General features: G+C 39.5%; 2 protein-coding genes across 2 annotated transcripts in view; one reads left to right on the top strand and one right to left on the bottom strand.

Moving 5' to 3' along the window:
- The window catches only part of nlgn2a (neuroligin 2a), a 440867-nt gene that overhangs the window by 57768 nt on the left and 364577 nt on the right, over window positions 1–18522 (top strand). The window lies entirely within an intron of this gene.
- The window catches only part of fgf11a (fibroblast growth factor 11a), an 85076-nt gene that overhangs the window by 28567 nt on the left and 37987 nt on the right, over window positions 1–18522 (bottom strand). The gene's annotated exons all lie outside the window — the stretch shown is intronic.

The following is an 18522-nucleotide window of genomic DNA, read 5'->3' as shown; positions in this document are numbered from 1 at the left end:
GGCTGTACTGAATCAACAAGCGACATCAGTGTGTGAAGGATATCACCACATGGGCTCAGGAACACTTCAGAAACCCACTGTCAGTAACTACAGTTGGTCGCCACATCTGTAAGTGCAAGTTAAAACTCTCCTATGCAAGGCGAAAACCGTTTATCAACAACACCCAGAAACGCATTCGGCTTCGCTGGGCCTGAGCTCATCTAAGATGGACTGATACAAAGTGGAAAAGTGTTCTGTGGTCTGACGAGTCCACATTTCAAATTGTTTTTGGAAACTGTGGACGTCGTGTCCTCCGGACCAAAGAGGAAAAGAACCATCCGGATTGTTATAGGCGCAAAGTTGAAAAGCCAGCATCTGTGATGGTATGGGGGTGTATTAGTGCCCAAGACATGGGTAACTTACACATCTGTGAAGGCGCCATTAATGCTGGAAGGTAAATACAAGCAACGTTACCATGGACGCCCCTGCTTATTTCAGCAAGACAATGCCAAGCCACGTGTTACATCAACGTGGCTTCATAGTAAAAGAGTGCGGGTACTAGACTGGCCTGCCTGTAGTCCAGACCTGCCTCCCATTGAAAATGTGTGGCGCATTATGAAGCCTAAAATACCACAACGGAGACCCCCGGACTGTTGAACAACTTAAGCTGTACATCAAGCAAGAATGGGAAAGAATTCCACATGAGAAGCTTAAAAAATGTGTCTCCTCAGTTCCTAAACGTTTACTGAGTGTTGTTAAAAGGAAAGGCCATGTAACACAGTGGAGAACATGCCCTTCCCCAACTACTTTGGCACATGTTGCAGCCATGAAATTATAAGTTAATTATTATTTTCAAAAAAAAAAAAAGTTTATGAGTTTGAACATCAAATATCTTGTCTTTGTAGTGCATTCAATTGAATATGGGTTGTAAAGGATTTGCAAATCATTGTATTCCGTTTATATTTACATCTAACACAATTTCCCAACTCATATGGAAACGGGGTTTGTACTTTCATGAAACCATCCATCCATCCATTTTCTACCACTTGTCACTTTCAGGGTCGCGGGGGGTGCTGGAGCCTATTTCAGCTGCATTCGGGCGGTAGGCGGGGTACACCCTGGACAAGTCGCCACCTCATCACAGGGCCAACACAAATAGACAGACAACATTCACACACACGTTTACACACTAGGGCCACTTCACTTAGGTAAAAATACTTAATTATTAAGTGCTACATTCCATTAAAAAATTTTAAGTGCTAAAACTACATCAATATTGGAATGGTATTTTCAAGTAAAATTACAAGATTGAACTGTCAAATGGAAGTGAGTAGCAAGTACAAGTTTTGTAGCAATGAGTGAAACAAGAGTGCACATTTTCAGCAACCATATGAAGCATTTTCGTGAAATTTAAAGGCAACTGATGATTTCTTTTGCAATGTAACAGAGTCACAAAACTCATGATGACTTTCAGTGAAGCTTCAAACTTTATTAGTGTAACTGTGGTGTCAACAATATCTCAACCCCTATGAGTCGTTTGACACGTGGGCGTTGTTTGGCTTTTTCCAGCCACGAATGCACGTCTGAGGGCGCGGAATAAGACTCAAAAGAAATGTCAGTGTGCACGAGTTTTTCCGTGATCAACTTTTAATGAAGAGGATCAAATATGGATGAGGAGAGAGAAATACGGGGGCAGCTGGCAGTTTGCCCTCAGTCAACAGCAGGAGTGTGTGTGTCTGTGAGATTTCTTCACCCACATGTTAATTCAAAGATGGTCTTATTCATCACATTTCTGTGAATCATTTATGGCAACCATATGTAGTCATTTAACCTTAAAAACAGCTTTACCTAACTTTTATTGAGAAAAATAACATTCTGTGATACTGGTGAATCGGCCAGGATTATTTGTGTTTTATAGACGTCTGTTTTTCGCTGTGTCTGCAAAATCCACCCACAGGAAGAACACAGGGTAAAACTCTAGCAAAAAAGCTTACATGTTAACAAGGCTTTAAGTTAAAGTTGGTTGTTAATGAGTCAAATAAATGTTTATATGGAAACCTTCACAGTGATAAACACACTGCTGCCACTGATTTGATATGGCGGCCTCAGCGGCTAGATTGACTCGCTGTAACTCATCGCTGATAAAAGCTCATTTGGCTGGTTGACTGGACACAGAAGGTCAAACGTGGAGTGTGGTAATCTGTAATATCCTGAGCGTTAATCCCAAATTAAACCTCAAACCGCACAGCAGGCCATGTGCCGCTTAGCACATCGGTGGTGGTGTGGCAGGTGGCGGTGGATGTTGCCCTATAGAGTACCACCGCCTCTTGTCCATATGTAGTCATCATTTTGCGGAAACTATGCTCAGATGTCATTTTTGATAGTGAACCTGTTGAACTCTGCTACTTTGGCAATAATAATAGCAAAAGGTAAGGTAAAATATGATGTACAGTATATTCGATATTTTAATGAGTTTACATTGGGACCTACCAATAAGTATTATGGAAAAATGGTTCCTGCTTGCTTGACACACAAGAAAAACCCTTTAAAAAGGGCTGATTGATCTGCTCATGCACACAAACTCATAACAGTAATTGTTTTTGAACAAAATGTGCATGCAGTCACAGCTGCAGAACTGACGTCTCCCTGCATCCCCCGGCGATTCTGCAGAGGACGCCCCTTCCCATTTGTGCGTTCAGTATGCATATTGCAACACAACCTCCTCAGTCAGCTGCTTGACGCATTGTTTGCGCTGGCTGACAGCTGGAAACAAAGCGTGGTTGACTTTTGTCAAGCAATAACTCTCTGAGGCAGCTTTAATTTACACTGAGTGTAACGGTGTAGGTTGAAGAACGCTACATGTATTTGTTTGTTTCATATTGCCTCAAAGTCAAGCTCAACTGTGTGCTGTCTTTTGTCCCCGTCACAACAAAGGTCAACGTCGTTTGGCATTAAAGCACTTTGGGAAAAGTCCTGCTTGGTTGCAGCCACATGCCACTTCCAACAACCACTTCCCACCTCTTTTTTTCAAAGTTAATAAGCTTGTTACTTCCCACTGACTCCAATATTGTCTCTCTAGTCACGTGCACGAGCCCTCCCGGCTATTAATCTGTGGATATACAGTATGGATTTTACAACTGCGAGTATTTCACCTCTCAGCATTTATGGCATCCAATGGTAAACACTTGGTGGTAAGGAAGGTAATAACATCTCCTGTATTGGATGTTGAGCACAAATGCAAGCCAATCCATCCTCAGTTTCCACATTAAAGGTGCCGCTAAATTGCGTTAAAATTGAATGTGGTAGTGTGATTGGGGCGACGCATTGAGTGACAGAAAAATGGGGATGAATGCAAGGGAGGGCCTTTATGATAATGGCCGCATTCGTAAAGATTCATCGATCATTGCCAAAAAGCAACAGTGCTCTGGTAGCTTGCAGGGCCACCCAAGATGTAGAGAATGTGTGAGACCTTCAAAACGAACTGCCTCCCCCTCCTCCTTTTCCACTTCATCAGCCCTCCCCTCCCTCTTTTACTTACACTTTGAGGATCAATAGGGATGAAAGTGATGAAGTGCAGTCCCGCCAAAAGTTTAACAGCCTCGTAGCTTGTTTTGCGCGCAATGAATCATTAGGAGGGCTAATATGAATTACATCAACGATACACACAGGGCCAGCAAAGACACACACACAATTGATTGACCAAAGTGGAGAAAAAGAACAACTGCTTAGTATGAGAGGTTGACATTTGGAAATATCTGAAAGAAATAAACGCCAGGGATTTAGTTTTGTATAGGATTACAAATATCACATTTATCTTGCAGCATTACACTTTTCAATTTCCATTTCATCTCAATCTGTAGAGGTGTTTGCAGGGACATTCAGCTAACTCAACGTGATGATTTTGATTGGTGCGATACTAAAGGGCGAACCTGACGTGGTCTATACCAATTGGAGCGCTTTGCAGCACAACAGGCGGACACAATACAGGTTCTAACAAACTGTCTTTTTTATATATTTGCACATTGTTTTTCTAGCATGCACACATCGCACTGTATGGAATGGCCTCAATCTCGTTACCTTGCGTAATGACAATAAAGCTGATTCTGATTCTGATTCTGATTCTTCTTGTCACAAATGACACCAGCAAGATCTCCACAAAAGACACACATGCAGGAGTTACATGAACTCCAGAAGGGTGTGTGTCTTGCCATTTGAGAGCAAGATGCAGCAAAATTATCGTCTAACCACAGTGCAAAGCTGCTTCAAAAATACTAATCACATGGCAGAAAATAAACTAAGAGAAAAAACTAAAACACACGCACGCACACTTAACAGGATGACTCTGGAAGCTAGCCGCTAAAGCTTCAATGTAAAGTATGGGTGATTGATCCAGATGTTGATACTATCATCACTACCTAGTATATTATCAGTATGTAAACAACACTGAAGTGATCAGATATATTTTTCTTGTTCTTATTATTAAAAAAAACGTCTTTAGGCTTGTTTTTGTTAATAATTATCTGGATTTAGGAAGGCTTTAGGGGCAAAACTTAAATGTTTTAAATGGTAGCCAATAGTAGTTTTTGCTTTTGTTTAATCTAGTCACTTTGTTTTGTAAAAAAAAAAATCAATGTTCAATACCACAAATACATGGTATTATTTACGACAATAATAGCAAATCGTAAATTTAATAAGATAAGCTTAACAAACATATGTTTTGAGTTTACTTCAGTTACTTGCGATCAAACATCTTCAGTTCTATAACCTATTGTCAAAGTATTGGATTGGTACTCAAAATCGGATCGGATCTGAAGCCAAAAAAAAAATCTGAATTATGTTCACGTAAAATGTTTCTAAACTTCACACGTGCGAATTGAGATTATTTTAACACTGGAGAAGTGCTTTTGAAAATAGTAGGTGTGGACAAGAGAAAGCAACCAGTAAAAAATGACTGGACAAAGAGAGAAGGAAAATTAAAGTAGATATTGGAGTTTCTTTTGATATATGGTAGTGGAGATTGTCGCGTTCGATAGATGCCAACTAGCTATCCCTGTGGACATGCAATCAATGATTGTCTGACCTTGAAATAAGTCAGAAAGAAGCCAAACAAAATGACTGGACCCCACTTTGGGCAACCCTAATCTAAAGAATGTAACTCACAGTCCATTTTACAGATGAATAAATCAATATTATCACGTTCTCAATAGTAAATAAATTCCGGGGGGTTGCAGCATTTCCGTCCCCCATCCGGGTCATGACAGTAAATAATTTAAAAACGTGCTGCTTTACATGGATGCCGAGAGGGCGCTAACTTTCCAATGTGTTTTAAGCATCATATTCCACACTCATACTGCTTCAACCCTTAAAGAATACACGCATACGTAACACACAGTCACACATAATGTGTTGTCTATAGGGATGTCCGATAATGGCTTTTTGCCGATATCCGATATTCCGATATTGTCCAACTCTTTAATTACCAATACCAATATCAACCGATACCGATATCAACCGATATATACAGTCGTGGAATTAACACATTATTATGCCTAATTTGTATAACCAGGTATGGTGAAGATAAGGTACTTTAAAAAAAATAAAATAAAAATAAGATAAATAAATTAAAAACATTTTCTTGAATTAAAAAGAAAGTAAAACAATATAAAAACAGTTACATAGAAACTAGTAATTAATGAAAATGAGTAAAATTAACTGTTAAAGGTTAGTACTATTAGTGGACCAGCAGCACGCACAATCATGTGTGCTTACGGACTATATCCCTTCCAGACTGTATTGATATATATTGATATATAATGTAGGAACCAGAATATTAATAACAGAAAGAAACAACCCTTTTGTGTGAATAAGTGTGAATGAGTGTAAATGGGGGAGGGACGTTTGTTGGGTTGGTGCACTAATTTAAGTGTATCTTGTGTTTTTTATGTTGATTTAATAAAAAAATAAATATAAAAAAAAAAATAAAAATAAAAAAACGATACCGATAATAAAAAAAACAATACCGATAATTTCCGATATTACATTTTAACGCATTTATCGGCTGATAATATCGGCAGGCCGATATTATCGGAGATCTCTAGTTGTCTATTAATGTTAGCTATAGCAATATAGATAGCTAATGTTAGCTATCATTGGATGTAACAACAAGACTGCAAATTGTTAGTTGCTTCTCATTGACTGCTTTTGTGTGTGCGCACGCGCTCCCTGCATGTATGTGGGGAACCGCCGAGTGCCAAGCCTAAACGGCAAAAAATTCCTCAGACCGACAATCAATTTTTATTTAAAATAATGAATACTTGTGAAAAATTTTGAAAAATATAGAACTTCTGTTCCATCCATTTTCTAACGCTTGTCCCTCTCGGGGTCGCAAGGGGGCTGGAGCCTATACCAGCTTCACTCGGGCGGAAGGCAGGGTACACACTGGACAAGTCGATATATATTCTCTTAAACTACCGTATTTTTCGGACTATAAGTCGCTCCGGAGTATACGTCTCACGGGCCGAAAATGCACAATAAAGAAGGAAAAAAGCATATATACTGTACGTCGCACTGGAGTATAAGTCGCATTTTTGGGGGAAATGTATTTGATAAAATCCAACACCAAGAATAGACATTTGAAAGGCAATTTAAAATAAATAAAGAATAGTGAACAACAGGCTGAATAAGTGTACGTTATATGAGGCATAAATAACCAACTGAGAACGTGCCTGGTATGTTAACGTAACATATTATGGTAAGAGTCATTCAAATAACTATAACATATAGAACATGCTATACGTTTACCAAACAATCTGTCACTCGCTAAATCCGATGAAATCTTCCTCCCCGGTGTCGCCTCTGGTATGCGCCGTTTCCTTTCTTTCTGCTGCCCGATTGCCGTTTTCTGCTGCATACTTCACTACGTCCGACTTGTAATCGGCTGTATATGATTTCATTTTCAGTGCCATTTTAGTTCAGCCCTTCTCAGTTTTTATAGATTACCGCCAATGTTGAAATGATCCATTTTAATAGCTACGGATGTAGCAGCAGTTAGCATCCCATGACCCACAATGCACTTCTGCCATGACGCACAATGCACTTCTGCCATGACCCGCCCCCGCCGAATTCTTATTGGTTGATGTGTGTGACGATTGCTGACGTGTGTGTGACGATTGCAGGCATTTGCTTCGTCTCTTACGTGAATGAGATAAATAATATTATTTGATATTTTACAGTAATGTGTTAATAATTTCACACAAGTCTGTGTTGGCCCTGCGATGAGGTGGCGACTTGTCCAGGGTGTACCCCGCCTTCCGCCCGAGTGCAGCTGAGATAGGCTCCAGCGCCCCCCGCGACCCCAAAGGGAATAAGCGGTAGGAAATGGATGGATGGAAGTCGCTTCGGAGTATATGTCGCACCCCCGGCCAAACTGTGAAAAAAACTGCGACTTACAATCCGAAAAATACGGTACTAATAGTAACATAAGCTAGTCGGTGCTCTTCTTATTTTTTGGGGGTTTGAAAAATGTAACATTGAACAAGTTTGAAACAGCCACTTTCATAGCCATGTTTTTTTTATACATACAACCAATTTAAGGTGCTGTTTGCAACTTCCTCACAGTAACATTTTCCAAAGCAAAAAATATAATAAGAACACCACCTTACCTTTTAGTGGTTTAACAGAACACAATTGTTTGACAATTGTCTATATTTTTCACAACTACAAAATGTATGTAATATTTTTTATCTGGCCCGAATAAAATTATTGGTGTTTACGGCGGTCACTCACCCGGTCCCGTTAACACGTACGCGCAGCGAGTGCGTGCACAATTACAAAAGCAGTCCCAGAGAAGCAACAAACAATTTACAGTCATGTTGTTGTTATGATAGAATATACATTCAATGACAACTAATAATAATAATAATAAATTTTATTTGTAAAAAGCACTTTATATTGAATAAACAATCTCAAAGTGCTAAAGTGTATTAAAAAAATAAATAAAGAAATAAAAAAGATAATAAAGAAATAAAGAAATAAAAATAAAAACTAGAACAGCCAAATAGCTATAACTAGTATGCACATATCTAAAAAAAGTGGGAGCGGCGGAGCAGAAAGCCCGGACTAACTAATGCTAGCTATCCAAATTGCTAATATTAGCTAACAGCACCTAAAACTAGTATGTGTGCATGTTTTACATACGTACTTAAATACGTCGTCAAAGAGGAGAAGCCGTGAGAGGGCTGGATATACTTTGTAAAATACATTGGAAAGCTTGCGCCCCCTACTGTAGGCATCTGTGTAAATGTTGCAAACAGCCCCTTTAAACGATGACATTTACGATTTTACTAGGTAATGATATTCATATGACGATGTCAGAAATCGACTCATGGAGCATTTTCTACTCAGACATTAGTAAGATAACTGGGTAGACTGGTGAAATCCACACTATTAGAACATTGGAAATAATGCACAACTCGATGGGATGCACATCTTCAGACTAAATTTGGGGCCGAAGCTGTATTGTATTTTATATTTTTCACCTAGATAAACTAGCAGACTAATTGAACTAGCTGACCAACTGACCTAACCGAGTTCTGCTGTTATCAGTTATGAAGAGCTTCAATTAAAAGACAATGAAGTGAGCTAGGGATGTTCATTTAGTAAAAGCCAGTTGGAATCTTCATGTCAAGGGGATATAATTTTGAAGTGGGGAGTTGCACAAGAAAAATCACACCACAACTTGACAGCGATTGTGTTAAGGAGTTATTAACTTTACAGGCGAAAACACAAATCTGTCAAACAAAAGACAGGTGTCTTTCACCAGAAGGTTCAAATTAAAACAGAAAACACTGTTTAGATGTTCATATCAGCGTCTCTTTGTTTGCTTTTCCAAATTCATTTATCTAATCCTAATCCGAGGGATTGTTTACCTCAGATATTGTCTGATCAATCACTGAAATTATTTGCAACCAACAATGGACTCAGCTGCTAATATTAATATTTGGTTCATGCTAAGGTCAAAATGAAAAGGATCTTGTTCGAATGAAGGTCCTTAGAAATTAAATTCTTAAAGTTCCAGAACACCATGACCATTGAAAAGTTTTTGACATAAAACCTCAGATGTCTCATCCATTGTGTTTCAGAATTCATTCCAAATTGGGATTTTTGCCTCAATCAAGGTCAAATACCCTGAAAGTGAATGCTGCAGTCTCGTTGTGCTGTAAGAGTTAATGATTTAAAGCTTTAAAACAAAAAAAGGCCTTAATGATCGAGTCCAAGGGACAAAAGAGGCCGTCAGAGAGAACAAATGTGAGGGAGCGTGTGTGCCGAGGAAGATAAGCAAAAGGATAAAAGCCGAGATGGAAAATAGGATGAGAGGGAAAAAGCAAAAGGCATGCATCAAGAAAGGAGCAAAGGCGCCATCGGTGATTGGGGGAAGCAAAGAAGAGACTTAGGGAGTTGTTTGTAAACAGTCAGAGACGAGATCTGAGCGCGTTCAAAAATAAGTGAGACATCACAGTGATCCATCTAAAAAACACAACCTTTTCAACTGTACCTTGTGGGTAAATGATCTAAGACAAGATCTACTGCAAATATTGTCTTCATAATGGGGTGGTACATTTTTACTTTACTTTATGATCCTCCCATTGTTAACCTAACAAATGATGCAATTGGGCATATTTGTTTTGTTTGTCACTGTCAAACGGGATGAAGGACATCAAAACTGCTGATATGTACTGTGCCACTTTTTAGTAGCACCGGTGCTACGAAATGAACAACATTGGTAGCACATAAAATGTTTTGCAGCACAGAAACATTTTAGTAGCAATATAAAATGTCTCAAATATCACAATTTCTTTATTTATTTTTATTATCCCTAAACTGTGTTAGCACGAGTTTAGGGCTGGGCGAAATGGATCAAAACTCATATCCCGATATAGTTTGGCCTATAAACTAACCCATAAATGGAAATATTCATTGGCGTAACTAAATATCTCCACCATGCTTTGATTTAAAAGTTTCGAGACTGAAGGGGATCACAAAAACAAGTGCCAACAAGTAAGAAAAGTAGGTTTTGCATAATAGGATCTCAACTTAAGAGGTGTTTTGAGATAAGAAAAAATAAAAAGCATTGGAAATAATATAAGAAAAGTCAAATATAATCTCTAATCTTCTTTAAAAAAAACATATAGCTATACTAACTTTTTCAGTAAACAAAAACACAAAAGAGCAAAATGTGAAATGAGGTGCGCACATGTTTAAACGTAAGCAACAACATGACAGTAATTGACTTTTAACAATGGTGTTTTTATAGGCAAACATTATTATAGGACATACACACACTTATTTTAGCCAGAGACACCAACCTGCTATCTGCTTCGTGATGCTGTGTGACAGGCTTTTAAAAAGTAATTAATCAATTGTTACTTTAACAAAAAAGTAATTTAATTTCTAGCGGAATTACTCTTTAAAAAAATGTAATTAATTACTAGGGAAAGTAAGTATTGCTCTACTTAAAAATATATATATATATATCTGGCATAATGCAGTTGAGATAAGTTGTGTGCCTTGAGCTGTTTTTGTTACCATAGCAGGCTAGCAGCAGGAGTTGTCGGCTCTGATGACAGCTCTTTTGAATCTTTCACTGGTTTGTGTGCTTAAGAAATACAAACCCTGTTTCCATATGAGTTGGGAAATTGTGTTAGATGTAAATATAGATGGAATACAATGATTTGCAAATAATTTCCAACCCATCTTCAGTTGAATATTCTACAAAGACAACATATTTGATGTTCAAACTGATAAACGTTTTTTTTTTTTTTTTGCAAATAATCATTAACTTTAGAATTTGATGCCAGCAACACTTGACAAAGAAGTTGGTAAAGGTGGCAATAAATACTGATAAAGTTGAGGAATGCTTAATTGGAACATCTCACAGGTGAACAGGCAAATTGGGAACAGGTGGGTGCCATGATTGGGTATAAAAGTAGACTCCATGAAATGCTCAGTCATTCACAAACAAGGATGGGGCGAGGGTCACCACTTTGTCAACAAATGCGTGAGCAATTGTTGAACAGTTTAAGAAAAACCTTTCTCAACCAGTTATTGCAAGGAATTTAGGGATTTCACCATCTACGGTCCGTAATATCATCAAAGGGTTCCGAGAATCTGGAGAAATCACTGCACGTAAGCAGCTAAGCCCGTGACCTTCGATCTCTCAGGCTGTACTGCATCAACAAGCGACATCAGTGTGTAAAGGATTTCACCACATGGGCTCAGGAACACTTCAGAAACCCACTGTCAGTAACTACAGTTGGTCGCTACAACTGTAAGTGCAAGTTAAAACTCTCCTATGCAAGGCGAAAACCGTTTATCAACAACACCCAGAAACGCCGTCGGCTTCGCTGGGCCTGAGCTCATCTAAGATGGACTGATACAAAGTGGAAAAGTGTTGTGTGGTCTGACGAGTCCACATTTCAAATTGTTTTTGGAAACTGTGGACTTCGTGTCCTCCGGACCAAAGAAAAAAAGAACCATCCAGATTGTTATAGGCGCAAAGTTGAAAAGCCAACATCTGTGATGGTATGGGGGTGTATTAGTGCCAAGACATGGGTAACTTACACATCTGTGAAGGCGCCCTTAATGCTGAAAGGTACATACAGGTTTTGGAGCAACATATGTTGCCATCCAAGCAACGTTACCATGGACGCCCCTGCTTTTTTCAGCAAGACAATGCCAAGCCACGTGTTACATCAACGTGGCTTCATAGTACAAGAATGCGGGTACTAGACTGGCCTGCCTGTAGTCCAGACCTGTCTCCCATTGAAAATGTGTGGCGCATTATGAAGCCTAAAATACCACAACGGAGACCCCCGGACTGTTGAACAACTTAAGCTGTACATCAAGCAAGAATGGGAAAGAATTCCACCTGAGAAGCTTAAAAAATGTGTCTCCTCAGTTCCCAAACGTTTACTGAGTGTTGTTAAAAGGAAAGGCCATATAAAACCGTACTTGCCAACCTTGAGACCTCCGATTTAGGGAGGTGGGGGGCAGGCGTCGCGGGGGGCGTGGTTGGGGGCGTGGCGTGGTTAAGAGGGGAGGAGTATATTTACAGCTAGAATTCACCAAGTCAAGTATTTCATATATATATATATATATATATATATAAAATAAATACTTGAATTTCAGTGTTCATTTATTTACACATATACACACACATAACACTCATCTACTCATTGTTGAGTTAAGGGTTGAATCGTCCATCCTTGTTCTATTCTCTGTCACTATTTTTCGAACCATGCTGAACGCCCTCTCTGATGATGCATTGCTGTGTGGCACGCACAAAAGTGCTTTCATCAAAAGCACTAGATGGCAGTATTGTGCTGTTTAAGAGTGTCACAACATTGCTGTTTACGGCAGACGAACTGCTTTACGGTAGACAAAAACGTGACCGCTGTTGTTGTGTGTTGTTACCGCACTGGGAGGACGTTAATGAAACTGCCTAACAATAAACCCACATAAGAAACCAAGAACTCGCCCTCGATCATTCTACAGTTATAACGTGATTGGGCAGCTACGCTGTTTATATTGTGGGTTACACCGAAATTCAGGCGGACCCGAGTCCGCCTGAATTTCGGGAGATTTTCGGGAGAAAATTTGTCCCGGGAGGTTTTCGGGAGAGGCGCTGAATTTCGTGAGTCTCCCGGAAAATCCGGGAGGGTTGGCAAATATGTATAAAACAGTGGTGAACATGCCCTTTCCCAACTACTTTGGCACGTGTTGCAGCCATGAAATTCTAAGTTAATTATTATTTGCAAAAAAAAAATAAAGTTTATGAGTTTGAACATCAAATATGTTGTCTTTGTAGTGCATTCAATTGAATATGGGTTGAAAAGGATTTGCAAATCATTGTATTCCGTTTATATTTACATCTAACACAATTTCCCAACTCATGGAAACGGGGTTTGTAGATTGAATGTACTTCCATGACTGAATGTTCTTGTCAACAAACGGGGTATTGTTTGGATGGCCAGTTTGTCACTTTAATCATTGATTTGTTGTTCAATAGTCCCTCCGTTGTAATTGTATTGCATGTTTGAAATAAACTGAAAATAACTAACTAACCCTTGTAGTTACTAGCGCGCAGTGCAGTTTGTGTGAAGTTTTAGGGTGGTGAAAAAAACGTTGTCTTTTACTGAACAGTTCCTCCAACTAAGACTTTGTTTATTCCTTGTGTAAGCGACTGGAGTTACTCTCCCCTCCGTGCATGGAGGAGAAGGAGGGGGACTAACAGCTCTGCAGCATACACAGAATGATTTACGCGTCAATCAGTTTCACAATCACAGACCATTTGGTTATGGTTTAAGTTTAGTTCAAACATGCTATCCAGATAGGCAAAAAAAATACTCTAGTTTGATAAATTTTGGATGGATTTATTTTGGGAGCAAAATGCAACGAAAGGGTTAAAATATGTATTCGCACGCGTGCTACTCCCCCCCCCCCCCCCCCCCAAAGTCGCACAAACTATTTTGTGTCGCAAATGCGACTAAATTGCTCGCATTGTACATTGCTGTACTAGTTGCAGTAGAGACAAAAACGGGTGGCCTTAGACACACGGCGGCTGGTTGGTCAATGAGAAGAAGACAAAAGATCTCACACTTGCACTGTTTACATATAACATAAGGCAGCTATCGCTACTATTTGTACCTGTTAAGCTGGACTAGTCCACGGGTTTCCAGTATCCCTGCATGCAGCATTCAGGCGGTATCTTTGGAGGGAGGAGATATGTTTAAATAGGGAAAAATGGATTTTGAAGGTTGAACATGATTAGATAGGCCCAGAATGGAGGGCATAGAGATGGAGATGATATCTGAAGACAAAAGCAAGGGGACACTAAGCCAAGGACGGGGTTGTGAAGGACGTGGAGGTTCTTGAGGGAGTAATTGATAAAGGTGAGTGAGTGGTGGTGGTGGTGGGATTGATCACCTCACTGTTGTAACACTCAAAAGAGTCAATGGACAGGAACCACAATTCCCTCCCACCCTACTTTCTTTGGTAGCCTTCATCTTTCAGCTGTTTAATGCAGTGCTGTATGTCTTCTCTTCACACCAAGTGCAGACCCCTACCAAGATAGATGGCGATATTTCCCCAAGCTAAACCATTAGGGGAAAATACAAACCAATTTTCTGTCTATGGATGCTCTCCAGATGACACTTGAAGCATACGCCGCTATCAATCACAGTCACAAGTGGAGGAGATGACGATATAATAAGCATACAGATGTAAATTGAGAATGTATAGTTATAGTTATTCCCTGAAAATGTATATAGAGGTGCTTGAAAGTCCTATTGCACTTTTAAGAAATGTATCTATCAATCGGGGTGAAGTGCCATGTTTGTACGCGGTGGACCATTTTAAGTATCTGGGTGTGATCTTCAATTCAAACCTGACTTTTAAGCATTATGTTAAAAAAAATATATATATATATGTATATATATACAGTATATCAAATTTTAATCATAAAAGACCATTTCTGACTTTGCAATTAGTAAGAGGATACGAACGCCATAATTTTTGCTCATATAAACTACTGTTATACAACTTGGTGTCATACAACACAGAACACCTTAAAACCCATCAAGTCTCTCTATTACAAACCCAAAACCACTGAAGTTGGCACGTTGTGTAAATCGTAAATAAAAACACAATACAATGATTTGCAAATCCTTTTCATTGTATATTCAATTGACTACACTGAAAAGACAAGACAATTAATGTTTGAACTGATAAACTAATTTTTTTTTGTAAATAATCATTAACTGAAAATGTAATGGCAGCAACACATTGCAAAAAAGTTGGCACGTAGTGTAAATCGTAAATAAAATCACAATACAATGATTTGCAAATCCTTTTCATTGTATATTCAATTGAATACACTGAAAAGACAAGATATTTAATGTTCAAACTGAGAAACTAATTTTTTTTTGTAATTAATCATTAACTGAAAATGTAATGGCAGCAACACATTGCAAAAAAGTTGGCACGTTGTGTAAATCGTAAATAAAATCACAATACAATGATTTGCAAATCCTTTTCATTGTATATTCAATTGAATACACTGAAAAGACAAGATATTTAATGTTCAAACTGAGAAACTATTTTTTTTTTGTAATTAATCATTAACTGAAAATGTAATGGCAGCAACACATTGCAAAAAAGTTGGCACGTTGTGTAAATCGTAAATAAAAACACAATACAATGATATGCAAATCCTTTTGATTGTATATTCAATTGAATACACCAACCCCCCCCCCCCCCCCCCCCCCCGCATATGGGGGGGGGGGGGGGGGTTACCCACATATGCGGTCCTCTCCAAGGTTTCTCATAGTCATTCACATCGACGTCCCACTGGGGTGAGTTTTTCCTTGCCCTTATGTGGGCTTTGTACCGAGGATGTCGTTGTGGCTTGTGTAGCCCTTTGAGACACTTGTGATTTAGGGCTATATAAATAAACATTGATTGATTGATTGATTGATTGAATATATTTAAATGTTCGAACTGAGAAACTTAATTTTTTTTGTAAATAATCATTAACTGAACATTTAATGGCAGCAACACAAAGTTGGCACGGGGGCATTTTTACCATTGTGTTACATGGCCTTTCCTTTTAACAACACTCAGTAATCGTTTGGGAACTGAGGAGACCAATTTTTGAAGCTTTTCAGTGAAATTCTTTCCCATTCTTGCTTGATGTACAGCTTAAGTTGTTCAACAGTCCGGGATCTCTGTTGTCGTATTTTACGCTTCATAATGCGCCACACAGTTTCAATGGGAGACAGGTCTGGACTACAGGCAGGCCAGTCTAGTACCAGCACTCTTGTACTAAGAAGCCACGCTGTTGTAAAACGTGCAGAATGTGGCTTGGCATTGTATTGTTGAAATAAGCAGGGGCACCCATGAGAAGGACGTTGCTTGGATGGCAACATCCAGTATGTTGCCCCAAAACCTGTATGTACCTTTCAGCATTAATGGTGCCTTCACAGATGTGTGGGCACCAATACACCCCCATACCATCACAGATGCTGGGTTTTGAACTTGGTGCCTATAGCAATCCAGATGGTTCCTTTCCTCTTTGGTCCGGAGGATACGACGTCCACAGTTTCCAAAAACAGTTTAAAATGTGGATTCGTCAGTCCACAGAACACTTTTTCCACTTTGCATTAGTCCATCTTAGATGAGCTCGGGCCCAGCGAAATCTCTAAATTCCTTGCAATAGCTCGTAGAGAAATGTTGTTCTTAAACTGTTCGACAATTTGCTCACGCATTTGTCCACAAAGTGGTGACATTCGCCCCATCCTTGTTTGTGAATGACTGAGCAGTTCATGGAAGCTGCTTTTATACCCAATCATGGCACCCACCCATTCCCAATTAGTCTGTTCACCTGTGGGATGTTCCAAATAAGTGTTTGATGAACATTATTCAACTTGCTCAGTCTTTTTTGCCACTTGTGCAAGCTTTTTTGAAACATGTTGCAGGCATCAAATTCCAAATGAGCTTATATTTGCAAAAAAATAACAAAGTTTACCAGTTGAATGTTAAGTATCTTGTCTTTGCAGTGTATCCAATTGAATATAGGTTGAAAAGGATTTGCGAATCATTGTATTCTGTTTTTATTTACGATTTACACAACGTGCCAACTTCACTGGTTTTGGGTTTTGTAGAAGACATCAAAGATTTTAGACCGAAAGCCTCTTCACTATCTTAGTAAGTATAATGTTTCAGATTTTGGATAGCAATCAAATGTTTTTGGATGTGTGTTTTGTTTTAAAGGTTTTCAATGAGTTTGACCCTTGGTCACTACAGGTTTGTATACAGAAGAAAACCAACTGTCACACACATCGCTGCAGTCGTTCTGACCTCAAGATCCGGATTGCCAATTGTGCAACAGGGAAGTGCACCAAAACATAGGCAAGCTCGACACTTACAGCAAAGCAAGGAAATACAAAGCAGCATTACAAATACTTCTATAAAACTGTTACAAACATATGTAGCTCTTGCAAATATCTAACGATCCAGCCCCGGCTGAAATGTGAGGCTGGCATCCTGTGTATAGCTCTCTGGTTAGCGATCAGATCAGGGGGTTCGGATGGAGGGTTTAGGTATGGTTGATATCAGCACCTCAGTCATCAACAATTGCATCATCAGGGAAATGTACATTGAAACAGTGTAGGTCTGACTTGATAGGAAAGGAAGTTCAGAAAGCATAAGAACAAGTATATACATTTGATTATTTACATTTGATTATTTACAATCCAGGGAGGTGGGATGTGGAGTTGGGAGGGTGTTAGTCAAGGGTTGACGTTGCCTGGAGGTGTTCTTTTAGTGCGGTTTTGAAGGAGGATAGAGATGCACTTTCTTTTACACCTGTTGGGTGTGCATTCCATATGGATGTGGCATAGAAGGATAATGAGTTAAGACCTTTGGTAGATCGGAATCTGAGTTTAACGTGGTTTGTGGAGCTCCCCCTGGTGTTGTGGTTATGGCGGTCATTTACGTTAAGGAAGTAGTTTGACATGTACTTCGGTATCAGGGAGGTATAGCGGATTTTATAGACTAGGCTCAGTGCAATTTGTTTTACTTTGTCCTCCACCCTGAGCCAGCCCACTTTGGAGAAGTGGATAGAGTGAGGTGTGATCTGGGGTGGAGGTCTAAAAGTAACCTGACTAGCTTTTTCTGGGATGTTTGGAGTTTAGATTTGAGGGTTTTGGAGGTGCTAGGGTACTAGGAGGTGCAAGCGTAATTGAAAAATTGTTGAACGAGAGTTCCCGCTAGAATCTTCATGGTGCTTTTGTTGACCAGAGAGGAGATTCTGTAGAGAAATCTCGTTCGTTGGTTGACCTTTTTGATTACCTTGGTTGCCATTTTATCACAGGAAAGATTAACCTCTAGAATGGAACCTAGGTAGGTGACCTCATCTTTCCTGGTGATAACAAATGTCACCCACTTTTATAGTGCCGTCACTGACTTTCTTAAGGTTGATTTGGGACCCAAATAGGAGGGATTCCGTTTTACCTAAGTGTATGGATAGTTTATTGTCAGCGAGCCAGGTGCAAATACTACGGAGTTCAGCACTAAGGATTTTTTCTACCTGTGACTTGTCCTTGCCGGATACCAGCAGGGCTGAGTCATCCGCAAACAAAAACAATTCACAGTCGCATGCTGATGACATGTCGTTTATGTATATTAGGAACAGTAAAGGCCCTAATATACTGCCTTGGGCGACTCCACAGCTTACTGAGAGGGGGGGGAGACACGGTACCGTTCACCTCTACCACCTGTTTCCTCCCCTCAAAGTAAGATTGCATCTAGCTCGATGAGGTTTTATCAAATCCGATTGCTCTGAGCTTTTCCAACAGTATAGCGTGGTTAACGGTGTCAAAGGCCTTCTGAAGGTCCAGCATGACCATGCCTCATGGTGGATGTGGTCGGTCAGATAGAGAAGGCATGTGTCAGTGGAGTGGTTAGTTCTGAAGCCTGATTGGAATT

The sequence above is a fragment of the Nerophis lumbriciformis genome, linkage group LG05 (assembly GCF_033978685.3).
Source record: "Nerophis lumbriciformis linkage group LG05, RoL_Nlum_v2.1, whole genome shotgun sequence".
In the NCBI taxonomy this organism is placed as follows: Eukaryota; Metazoa; Chordata; class Actinopteri; order Syngnathiformes; family Syngnathidae; genus Nerophis; species Nerophis lumbriciformis.
The sequence above is the reverse complement of the archived record's forward strand: the minus strand, read 5'-3'. Positions and strand labels throughout refer to the sequence as shown.